Source organism: Bufo gargarizans, chromosome 2 (assembly GCF_014858855.1).
Source record: "Bufo gargarizans isolate SCDJY-AF-19 chromosome 2, ASM1485885v1, whole genome shotgun sequence".
Taxonomy (NCBI): Eukaryota; Metazoa; Chordata; class Amphibia; order Anura; family Bufonidae; genus Bufo; species Bufo gargarizans.
The window spans coordinates 332,923,736-332,937,232 of record NC_058081.1 but is presented as its reverse complement, the minus strand read 5'-3'; the positions used below and the strand labels follow the sequence as shown (position 1 = coordinate 332,937,232).

Below are 13,497 nucleotides of genomic sequence, written 5' to 3'. Positions count from 1 at the left end.
GTCGTGTGCATGAGCCCAAAGGTTGAGTGGGTACCACATGTAGATGCTCATATGATTTTTATATCCTTACTTTTGTTCAGAGAATAATGGTGGGGTATGCACAATGCAGAACATAAGGAAAGAACAGTAGATACAAGTGTCAGATGTTAACAAAACCTATAATATAATGTTCAATTTTTCTGTAAGCAAGACATAACAACCTGTATTCCCATTAAACAGAATGTTTTCAGATGAGAGCCCATTAATTAGACAGAGGCAGTGCAATATTTTTTAGAAATACCTGGTCTTAAACCTTCTGAATGTCTTTATTTTTTTGGCTCATCAGATAGCAATAATGCAACAAGAGTTGACAGAACTAAAGCCTATGCTGATTGAACGAAGTGGTGAGACGGAGGAGCTGGTAAACATTATTGCAGATGAGACTTGAGGTGGAAGCGGTTAAAAGTTTAGTTGAAGCAGATGAGGCAACAGCTAACAAGGCTGCTTTGGAAGCCAAAGTCATTAAGGTATGTTGACATAACATATGCAAGCTTCACAGGGGACAGAATTGTAAATTAGATTTAATATTGATCAGAATAAAGAAAATTGGACACGCATTTCTTTTTCAAAATTGTGGTAGTGAATTAAGTGTTAAACTTAGAAGGGAATATGAGATAGACAGAGGCTTGCCTGCTGCTGACATGATGGAAGCTATTGATCAAAAGCACAACCAACTGCTGCAAGTTTGCTCATTATAGTCCCTGTTGAGTTGTAGGATTTATCATTTTGCTTACTAAGAATATTAAGCTTCACTTCAGGAATGGAATGCAAATTTATTATATGTGGATATACAAAAGAGTTCTGTGAGCAGATACACAGCACTTAATGGACACATTTCTAGGACACTAGAATAATAACAGATTAGCACGGCAATGTCACCATTGGATATGGGGACTATAGGAAACAGGCTTGATAAGATCATGATGTGTAGATGTTGCATTTGCATTTTTCTATGAAATGTTCACCTTGTATATGGTTTATGGTTATTTAAAACCATATTGGGACACCAGATTATGCTGAACAATAAAAAAAAAATACACTATATAACAAAGGTGTCAGCTCAAAAATAAGGTTTAAAAAATCAACATGTCTTTTTTCAACTATATTAACTATGTAAGCTTAAAAAAATATATATATATTTTTAAAGCACACATTTTCGCACATTAATTAAACTATAATAGTTGTTATCTTTATGATTTAAGACACACATTCTCTCTGAATTTCGATTTCACTGTTGCTTTGCCTTAGGCACAAGTATCACTGTTTCGATTTCCATAAGAGGTAGAAAAATATTAAAGGGGTTTTCCAGGTTGCTCTGATGACCTATCCTTAGGGTAGGCCATCAATATCAGATCAATGGGGCTTAACACCCTGCTCTCCCCCCCCCCCCCCCCAATGATTTGCAGTTTCCTGCAGCCTCCAGAGTTAGAACTATCACTTTGAATGGAACAGGAAGCTCTATTCAGATTGTAATGGCTTTGTTTGGTTACTACAGCATAGAATTCACTTAAATGGGAGATGAGCTGCAGTGACCCAGCAGGATCAGTTCACTTTGAACAGATCTACGATTCCTGTTCCATTCAAGAGCTAGTTCTGATACTACAGGGAACAGCTGATCGGTGGCAGTGTGGGGTGTCAGATCTCCACTCATCAGACGCAGATGACCTAGCCTAAGGATAGGTCATCAATATCTGGATCCTAGTTAGTGTAGCTTAGTCAGTACTCAGATAGCTTTGGAAGTACCATAGCACTGAATGGATAAAGACACACATGCACTCCATTCATGGAGGGATCTTTTCTTTTAATAGGAGTGGGTCCCAGAGGTGGGACCTGCACCTATCAGACATTTATGGCATACCTATTAATTTGCCATAAATGTACAGATGTGACAAACCCTTTAAAAAATGCACTCTTCCTAAGTTGAGATGGTTCCTTACAGTCATCAATGAATCAAACATCAAATTTAAACACATCAAGGGCATAGGAAGTTTCTATTTAGAGTGTACTGTGGCACCCTTTCTGCCAGGAAATGTACATAGGTGCCACTCTTATGTATTCTGGCTCCATTATCCAAATGTCTGAGATGGACTATAAACCATTTTGGTAGAAAATTATGGAAACATCTGGTGATGAACAAATCATGTTTTTTACTTTCCTACCTCAATGATTCAGCTAACAATGTGCTTCCATTTCCATAAATACATAGTTTTATACAAGGGAGACCTCATGATTTTTGATAAAACAAGAAGCTAGAGTACAGTATGCTACAGAAAGAACAGAAATATCTGTAATAACATTTATACAGCAAGAGCTAGTAACTGTTTTATTTTGTCTAGTTCTCCGAGGTCAGAAAAAAGTATGAAATCAATTGAAAGGGTACTTGAGCTTACGTATTCTAATTTTATCTTACATAAAATAATTCTGGCTGACCTTTCTGAACTGTGCAGTCAAAGGTCATAAAGCTCTGACATACAGCCACAACATTTAGTTTTTTGGCTTACAGCTTACAGCCGCTGTAACAGAACGGTAAGACGTGGTATAACGTGTAGTAAGCACGGCAGGAATCATGTCTAAGACATGTAAGATGACCGGGGGATCCCGAACATTGTGGGCAAGGTCAGAGAAGAGAGTCGTCCCTGTGTTCAATTCTGGATGTTATTGATGGCCAGCTCCGTGATGAATCCAAGCACTCGGATTAGGTAGTCCTTACTGAGTAACTTCACAGATGCCGTTACCTTGATGAGCTGGGTTGCTGATAAGTGGATTCAAAAGTGTCTCAATAAATGCGAAAGACATTGGAATAAATTGTCTCCAACGTGACCTTCGCCCTTTGATTTATGAATATCTTTCCATAAAGTCTTGAATTCCTCTGCCTGGATGGCATAAGAAATGTCTACGCAAGGTTCGACGGGCACAGAGAAAACAAGCTCTGTGGCCATCACTGATCCAGACATGTCATACCCGGTCCACATCGCTGCTAGCCACACAAGGTCCTTACAACTGTTTACCAGCATACCGAAACAACAGTCAAAGTTTCTTTGGAACCACATACCTACGATAGCCATGAGCGCCTCAGAGACGTTATACAGGAAGAGTGGGAGACAAGTAAATGCCCTTGGTAACACCTCCAATAGATCGTCCTCTGTGTACGTCCCGCAGAACCAACCTGTCCACACAAACTGGTCCTCTGTGCTTGCCTTGGTGAGTGGAGGTTTGGATGAAATCTGTATGAGCACAGCCAGTGGATCTCTGTCCATTCCTTTGAGTCCAGGTAAACAGGAAAATGTGGCTTTTAGGTTCAGCTCTAAGCCCACTTCAATGGCAAGACCCTTCTGCTTCTTAGAAGGTATGTGGCCAGACAGGTGCTTGGAATAATCTTTCAGTCTGGTGTACGAGAAATTATACATCAGGGTGTCACGCTCTACAGAGTCCATTGTTTTTGAAGGAGCAAAGCAGCCTGTGCTGGATAAAGATTTTCCTCCAAGGGGTTGCACTGTGGGATTTTTCTTTTAGACAAGCTTCACAATACAGACTGTAGACGTGCAGAGGTCAAGCTTCAGGGAGGATACCTCGAGCTCGCACAAATGACTGCTCCTTCGTGCCTATTACCTACTTCTGGGGGTTAAAATCATGTTGGTCACCGTGGTTCCGATTTTCAATTGTCAAGGTGAAAGCCAGATTCGATTTCTTGCTGAAGAACACAGAGCAGTTCCTAATCTGTGTGACTCTGTTCGCCCAGGAAAAACAGGTGCAGAACAGCATGAGAGTGATTAGAGGGGTTGCACATGGCTTGCATACACTACATTCCTCCAACATAATTCTTGGATCTCTACATTAAAATAAGGTATTTGCTTTAAATTGCGAGAGGGACATAGTTGGAGAGATTGACTTCACAGGAGATACAGAGCAGCGGAGCTTTGAGATTAAAAATTTCACCACTACGTAATTCGGCCCATACAGCAAAAGGAGGTGTACAATCACCCATCAATTTTCCCCCAAAAAACATGTTTGAAATAAAAAATTTCACCATTACATAATTCGACCCATACAACAAAAGGAGGTGTACAATTCCCCATCAATTTTCCCAAAGAAAACATGTTTGAACTAAAGAATTTCACCACTACATAATTCGTCCCATACAGCAAAATGAGGTGTACAATCACCCATCAATTTTCCCCAAAAAGCCTGTTATACATAAAAATGTCACCACTAGGTAATTTGGTCCATACCGCAAAAGGAGATGTACAATCACACATCAATTTTTCTCAAAAAAGCCTGTTTCACATAAAAAATGTCCGCACTACGTAATTTGGTCTATACCGCAAAAGGAGGTGTACAATCACACATCAATTTACCCGAAAAAAACATGTTTGAAATTAAAAATGTCACCACTAGAGTTGAGCGGACACCTGGATGTTCAGGTTCGACGGGTTTGGCCGAACTTCACAATAAAGTTTGAGTTTGGGACCCGAACTTGACCCCCAACCCGAACCCCATTGAAGTCAATGGGGACCCGAACATTTGAGCACTAAAATGGCTGTAAAAATGTCATGGAAAGGGCTAGAGGGCTGCAAATGGCATCAAAATGTGGTGCTCTGCAAACAAATGTGGATAGGGAAATTACTTTAAATAACATAAAATACATAAAAAGAAAAAAATAATAACCGTGCTCTAGGAGGACTAGGACCATATGAAGTAGGAGGTTGAGTAGGCGGTGGATGTGGCGGTGTAGGTGGAAGCGGCGTTGGAGGAGGTACCCTACACAGTTTTTTTGTTTTAAATGTATTTTTATTTTTTTTAAATTAGGGTACACCCCAAAACATTGGGAAATATAACCTGTGATAACCCCCTCCAGTCGTGCTTAACACATGTTCAATCAATACACTGGCTGCAGGGCAGGCCAGCACCTCCAGAAGTTGAAGGGGGCAGACCCATCTTTCAGTACGTGTAGGAGTGTGCATACATACTGCTCCACCATGTCGCACGTCCCCGTGATATCCACGATCCAATTTGATATCTTCTCTATCAACTTTCGATGTCCTTCTATGCACCTACCATGGTGATCACTGGTGCCGGGGATTCAGGGTTCCAGGCCGGAGAGGGAGCCTGAGAAAGGGATACCACATCCAAGGGAGGTCAATGGATGAAATTAAATGTAATCGAGCGGAAATGTGGGACAAAGTATTTAAGCATAAGCTTCCAAGTTAAGGAGGGGGCGCGCAGCAATTACCCACTCCCGACTCGGGGAGGTAGTGACAATAAATAACAATACAGGACTCTTAAGATGCCCTGTTATTGGAATGATTAATAAAAAATTATAGGGAATGTCACTGTGGTATTTTGGATTTGGAAACGTTAGCCAGGAGAGGCCTTGCTGCCGCTTTGTTGACTCTAGATAACTTCTGCCTGATCGCACGTCCCTGTGCCATCCACCATCCATTTGGATATCTTCTCTATCAACTTTCAATGTTCTTTTCTGAGCCTACCATGTTGATCATGGTTATCGGCGAATCAGGGTTTAATGCCGGAGAGGGAGTGTGAGAAAGAGAGACCACATCCAAGGGAGTTTAATTGTTTCAAATAAATATGATAGAGTGGAAATATGGGACAAGTATTGAAGCGCAAATGTGGGGCAACTTGTTAAAGTTTAAGCATTGAATGAAAGGAGGTGGCACGCATCAATTAAAGAAGAATTTCTTACATTTTATTCCCTGTCAGAGCAGGGGTTTCCATCCGGCAAGATTTAAAATTTTTACCTGACAATGTAACAGACGATTTTTAAAAATTTATGTTACTGTCAACTATGCAGAGGTGCCCCAGTGACATCCATTATCCATTTGAATATCTTATCTATCAACTTTCGATGTTATTTTCTGAGCCCACCATGTTGATCACGGTGAATCAGGGTTCCACGTCGAAGAGGGAGCGTGATAAAGAGAGACCAGATGCAAGGGTGATAAATGGATTACATTTTTTTGGGATCGAGCGGAAATATGCGAAAAGTTATTGAGGCGCAAATGGACAAATTATTGAAGCACAAATGTAGGACAAATTATTGAAGCACAAATGTGGGACAAATTATTAAAGATCATATGTGTGACAAATTATTGAAGCGCAAATGTGGGACAACTTGTTAAAGTTTAAGCAATGAATGAGAGGAGGTGGCGCGCATCAATTAAAGAAGAATTTCTTAAATTTTATTCCCTGTCACCTATGCAGAGCAGGGGTTTATTCACGTCCAAAATTGTAAAATGTCCACCCAAGAATGTGAAACAAAAATGAGTAAAATTTATTAACCTGTCTACTTGGTAGATGAGGGGTCTATGACAGAGGTTTTTTTTTCATGTCACCCAAAAATGTAAAAGAAAAATTAGCGAAATTTATTAAGCTGTCAACTAGGTAGAGGAGGGGTATATTACAGCCAAATTTGGGTGAATTTCACCTGAAAATGTAACAGACAAATTAGTGATTTTTATTTACCTGTCTACTAGGTATAGCAGTGGTACATCACACCCAAAAATTGGTGAATTTCACCCGAAAATATAACAGACAAATTAGTGATTTTTTTTAACCTGTCTACTAGGTATAGCAATGATACATCACACCCAAAAATTGGTGAATATTACCCAAAAATGTAACAGACAAGTTTGTGAAATTTTTTAACCTGTCTACTAGGTATAGCAGTGGTACATCACACCCAAAATTTGGTGAATTTCACCCGAAAATTTAACAGACAAAGTAGTGAAATGACATAAATTAAAATACGTACAAATCAAAAAAATGTAAGTATAACTGTCATATTATATTTTTTTTTTGGAGTATTGGATTGTGATGATTACTATCTCCTTGGTGGCCCTATTTCAACTTTTCACTGTGTACTCAATTACCCCTTGATTCCACAGTTTTGTTCCCTGTACTGCCTATTTTTACCTGTGCTTAAAATCAGGTTTCTATGCAGGGTCGCAGAAGCACCAAGGTCACATTCCTGACAGCCAGGGACTGTAAGTAAATGATTAAAGCCAGGTCCTCCCCAGCAGCTGATAACAGTGCCTGGGCTGTGTGCACTTCTCCCTCTCCCTGCGCTTGGCAGACGCTCCCTCACTCAGCAGACTGGGACAATGCAGAGTCGAACCAGCGCAGACCAGGGAAGGGAGATCTGCCATCTGCTCAGTATATAAATGACAGCAACATGTGGTAAGAGGACCCCTTTGTGCTGCAGGAGATTAACCCTTTAGGGGGAGGGCTCTGGTTACTGACACTTTTGGGGGGCTATTGTTACTGGCTAGTGGGGGCTGGCAGGATTAGCCTCAGGGGGAGGGCAGTGACGGCTATCTTAACTGAATAGTGAAATGCAGTTTTATGCAGACTGGTTGCTAAGGGCTAAATCTTAAATATGGGGTGAGTCAGTCTAATAGTAACTGATTCTGGAATATCATGTTATTAGTAACTACATATATGAAAATTGAAATTAGGGTCTAAGTGTGACAGTTATCCTTTAATTAGATTTATGAGGTGGGGGTCCATATGGAGCATGAGTTTGAGGAGGCGGTGGATGTAGCGGTGTAGGTGAAGCAGCGTTGGAGGAGGACGAGGTAGCCAACACTGTTTTTTGGTTTTAATGTAATATTTTTTTTAAATTAGGGTTCAATCCAAAAGAGTGTGAAATATCCAAAATACAAGAATGACCAATTGCGCTGCAGTATAACAATGGCTGGTTGAGGCCAATATACATGTCTATTCTGCACAAGATACAGACAAGTCCTGTCTCCAGGATCCATGCCTGTTTAATTTAATGAACGTGGGCTTGTCCACATTGGCTGCGGACAGGCGGCTGTGCTTGCCTGTGATAACACCCCCTACTATGCTAAACACACGTTCAAATACAATGGCTGCAGGGCAGCACCTCCAAGGCATAAAGGGCAAGCTCAGGCCATTTGCCCAATTTGGAGACCCAGAAGTTGAAGGGGGCAGACCCGTAATTCAGTACGTGTAGGCATGTGCACACATACTGCTCCACCATGTTGGTGAAATGCTGCCTCCTGCTAAGATGTTCCATATCAGCTGGTGGTGCTGGTTGTTGTGGCGTGCTGACAAAGCTTTTCCAAATTTCGGCCAAACTAACCCTGCCTTCTGAGGTGCTGGCGGTGCCCCAGCTGCGTTGGCGACCTCTTCTCTGCCTTCACCTTGTGCTTCCACTGTGCCCAATGCCACCAGCAGCGCATCTACCAGCGTGCGCTTGTACTCGCGCATCTTACGATCATGCTCCAGTGAGGGGATTAAGGACGGTACGTTATCCTTGTAACGGGGATCCAGCAGTGTGGCCACCCAGTAATCAGCACAAGTTAGAATGTAGGCAACTCGGCGGTCGTTACGGAGACACCGCAGCATGTAATCGCTCATGTGTGTCAGGCTGCCCAGAGGCAACGAAAAGCTGTCCTCTGTGGGAGGTGTATCGTCTGTGTCCTCTGAATCCCCACAGCCATGCACCAGTGATGCCCGTGAGCTGGTCTGGGTGCCACCCTGCTGTAAACATGGTTCCTCCTCCATCTCTTCCTCGTCATCCTCCAGAACTGTGCCCTGGCTGGACAATAGTGTACCTGGCATTTGTGGGTGCAGGAACCCACCCTCGGAGCCACTTATGAATGACTGGCCGGAAACCTTACGAAATGATCCCTTTTCCTCCCCCTCTTCCTGTGCCACATCCTTTTCCATCATCGCCAGCAGCAGTTTTTTCAAGGAGGCATAAAAGTGGGATAGTTACGCTGAGAACGGCATTATCAGCACTGGCCATGTTGGTGGAGTACTCGAAACAGCGCAACAAGGAACACAGGTCTCGTATGGAGGCCCAGTCATTGGTGGTGAAGTGGTGCTGTTCTGTAGTGCGACTGACCCGTGCGTGCTGCAGCTGAAACTCCACTATCGCCTGCTGCTGCTCGCACAGTCTGGCCAGCATGTGCAAAGTGGAGTTCCCCCTTGTGGGCACGTCGCAAATGAAGCGGTGAGCGGAAAGGCCGAAGTTACACTGCAGCAATGACAGGTGAGCAGCAGCAGGGTGAGAACGCCGAAAGCATGCACAGACGGCCTGCACTTTATGCAGCAGCTCTGACATATCAGGGTAATTTTTAAGGAATCTCTGCACCACCAATTTCAGCACATGGGCCAGGCAAGGGATGTGCGTCAAACCAGCTAGTTCCAGAGCTGCTACAAGATTTCGCCCATTATCGCACACTACCAGGCCGGGCTTGAGGCTGACTGGCACCAACCACTCAGGATACATCAGTTACGTTCCTCTCATGTTTTTTGGCTGGAGAAAATACTGCAGCATGCTGCAGTTTTCTATACGGCCAAAAATCCTGAACACTTAAAAAGTATTAGTGCCGGATCCGGCATTAAGTGTTCTGGCAAAACGGATACGGTTTTCCGGTCTGAGCATGCGCAGAACTTTAAAAATGTAAAAAATAAATAAATACAGGATTTGTTTTTTTCCAGATGACACCAGAGAGACAGATCCAGTATTTCAATGCATTTGCCAGACGGATCCGCATCTGGATAGGTTTGACAAATGCCATCCGTTTGCATCAGGATTGCCGGCTCTGGCGACGGAACTGCCTGCCGGAATCCTCTGCCACAAGTGTGAAAGTACCCTTATTTATATATATTTATTTCAGGGTTTTTCAGTAGTATGATTAACCCCTTCAACTCCGGGCCTGTTTTCACCTTCCTGCCCAGGCCATTTTTTTGCAAATCTGACATGTGTCACTTTATGTGGTGATAACTTTAAAATGCTTTTACTTATACAGTCCATTCTGAGATTGTTTTCTCGTCACACATTGTACTTCATGACAGTGGTAAAAATTAGTAAAAAAAAAAATGTATTCATAAGAAAAATACAAAATTTACCAAAAGATTTGAAAAAATTTGAAAACAATTTCCAAATTTACATTTCTCTACTATTATAATATATAGTAATACCTTCAAAAATAGTAATTACTTTACATTCCCCATATGTCTACTTCATGTTTGGATCATTTTGAAAATTACATTTTATTTTTTTGGGGACGTTAGAAGGCTTAGAAGTATGGAAGCAAATCTTGAAATTTTTCTTAAAATTTCCAAAACCCACTTTTTAAGGACCAGTTCAGGTCTGAAATGACTTTGTGAGGCTTACATAATAGAAACCACCCAAAATGACCCCATTTTAGAAACTACACTCCTCAAGGTATACAAAACTGATTTTACAAACTTTGTTAACCCTTTAGGTGTTCCACAAGAAATGATGGAAAATGGAGATGAAATTTCAGAATTGCACTTTTTTGGCAGATTTTACATTTTAATCAATTTGTTCCAGTAGCAAAGCAAGGGTTAACAGTCAATAAATATATATATTGCTCTATATTAAGTTTTTTGTGAGGCAAGGTAACCAAAAAATGGATGTTTTGGCACCGTTTAATTATTTTTTTTTTTACAGCCTTTACCTGAGGGATTAGGTCATGTGACTTTTTTTTATAGAGCAGATCGTTACTGCACTTGGCAATACCTAATATGTCTAAATTACATTTTTGAAACCGAAATAATGATATTTTAGTGTCTCATAGTCTGAGAGCCATAGCTTTTTTTATTTTTTGATCGATTCTCTCAGGTAGGGTCTCATTTTTTGAGGGATAAAGTGACGGTATGATTAGTACTATTTTGGGGGCATACGCCTTTTTGATCACAAATTGTTACAATTTTTGTGATGTAATGTGACAAAAATGGCATTTTTTTTACACTTTTTATTTTTATTTTATTTTTACGGTGTTCACCTGAGTGGTTAGGTCATGTGATTTTTTTATATAGCTGTTTGTTATGGACGTGGCGATGCCTAATATGTATACTTTAGCACAATAATAGCAGTTTGAAGCAAAAAAATAATCATATTTTAGTGTCTCCATAGTCTGAGAGCCATAGATTTTTTTATTTTTTGACCGATTCTATTAAGTAGGGTCTCATTTTTTGCGGGATGAGATGATGGTTTTATTGATACCATTTTTGGGGGTATATGCCTTTTTAATCGCTTGGTGTTTCACTTTTTGTGATGTAAGGTAACAAAAATTGCTTTCTTTACACTGTTTTTATTTTTTATAGTGTTTATCGGACAGGGTGGATCATGTAATATATTTATAGAGCCGGTCATTTCAGACGCGGCGATACCTAATATGTGTGGGCTTTGGGTTTTTTCTGTTTTTTATTATAAAATAAGTGGAAAGGGGCGTTCTTTTTTCTTTTTTTTACTTTATTAATTTTATTACTTTATTAACTTTTTTTAAAAACACCATTTTTTTTTACTTTACTTTATTTATGGCATTCACTTTTGGGGGTCTGAACCCCTCTGCAATGCATTACAATACATCTGTATTGTAATGCATTGCCTGTTAGTGTATGACACTGAGTCATACACTAACAGGTTGCCTAGGAGACCCAGCCTGAGGCTGGATCTCCTTGGTTCCCGTAGAAGGCAGTTCCCGATGCCGTGCAAGGCATTGGGCAGCCTCTGCATGGCATCAGGCTGCCTTGTGTCGCATCGGGTCCCCGCCACAGCAGCGCGGGGACTCGATGCGATCGTTCACCTGACACAAACCTCTTCTATGTCGCGGTCAGCGCGGACCACGGCATAGAAGGGGTTCATCCACCGGCTTTTACAGCGATGCCGGGGGATACAGCAGGGGCCCGGCTACCGGGCCCTTGCAGTGATCGCGCACCACTATTACGTCAAATTGCAGGAACTCAGTGGTTCCCATGACGTAACAGTACGTCAAAGGTCAGGAAGGGGTTAAGTGGTGAAAATTATTAGTGCCCCCCCATTTTTGACTGTGATATCTTATGTGCCCCCCACCCTATATATTGTTCCTAGAGTTGCCACTGAATAGAGTCCATTAAAGTCCTGCATGCAGGACTTGTTTTTGATCTGAATAAAGCTGATTTCAGAGGCAAATGGCCAAAACTCATGCAAATTGAGCATGAGGTCTTTATCACACGGTCAGTATTTTGCATAATGATTTAATCATGATTTGAAAGCCAAAAGCATGAGTGGGTCCAAAACACTTGTTATTTCTATTTTTAACCTACTCCTGTTTTTTACTTACCAATACTGATCAAATGCTGACCAAATACTGAAGGTGTGAAGGTGGGTGCTCAAACTACAGGATCCATTGGGCTGTTCTTCTGACGGATTAGAACAGAAAAATAAACAGTGATGTGAACACAGGTTTACTTCTAAAGGCACCCAAAAATAGCCACATGGCCCAAGAGAACCACTAATGATGTGCACATCCAAAAAATCTAAAATCAATAAAGCAATTTTATTAGGCTACATAGACAAACAGACATAGTTAAGAATTGTATGCAATAAATCATGTGCTGGTACAAGATAAGACCAAACACAGGCACAACATCCACCAAAGTCCACAAATGGGGACACAATGTGTACAGTCCAAGACAAATTCACAAACAATACAAAACCAAACAGAAAAATCAGCAGTGAATAAATAACAATGTGGCATCAAAATAATATCAAATAGTGCCCAAAAAAGAAAAAGTAAAGATGTAAGGCTTGGACTATAAGGGTGGACCTGAGTCAGAAGATTAACGCCCCACAGTGTATCGTCGGTAAAGTCCGGCTTCCTCAGGGGTAAATGTCTGTGTGTAACAGAGTCCTATATATTTGCCAATATCATTAATAATAATCAATGATTATGGATAATCACTTGTGTGTGAAAAATAAGTGTTGTCCCAGGATATGCACCGCGTCCGCGCAAAATGGCCACAAAAAGGAAATGTGAAAAGAATGATGACAGATAAGGAACTTCACTCCTTTGTAATGGAACACACATGCGTTATAAGTGGTACGCGATAATGTAATCGTGAAGGCAGAGGCCATTCATTCGATCTAAACAGGATGTCCGCAAACCGGAAGTCCCACAAATCATGTGATCACAAACCAGAAATACATGTCTCCAAATTGGAACGCAAATGCGTTCCATGCAGAGCACCATCGCATCCTACTATGACCAATAATGTAACTTATTTAAACATGATTAAACAATAAATACAAAATAAGTCAGAGCATGATTATGATAATTAATAATAAACATAATTATTATATAGAGTGATTGAAAAATACATGATATATAAATACACTATATATGCACTTATCATAAAGAAACCATAACCCCCAAAAATACTTTAATACATAATTCATAATTATTACATATATTAGTGAAAAAAATTATAAAATATGTATGAGGTGTTGTTGGAGGTAATGGGGAGCCTGAGGAGGTTGTGCTGCTTGTTGGCTGTCTTGGCCATCTCCACCACCAGCTCCATCGGCAGCGGCAGGTGCCTGAGGGACCTGTGGTATCATCCCTGTTCTCAATAGTACTGGATATAATCCAGTATGGTATCTAGGAGCACCACACGCTC

The 13,497-nt window shown here is 41.0% G+C and overlaps 1 pseudogene; it reads left to right on the top strand.

Moving 5' to 3' along the window:
• Positions 1-13,497, top strand: part of LOC122925882 — a 2,558,103-nt pseudogene that overhangs the window by 2,061,184 nt on the left and 483,422 nt on the right.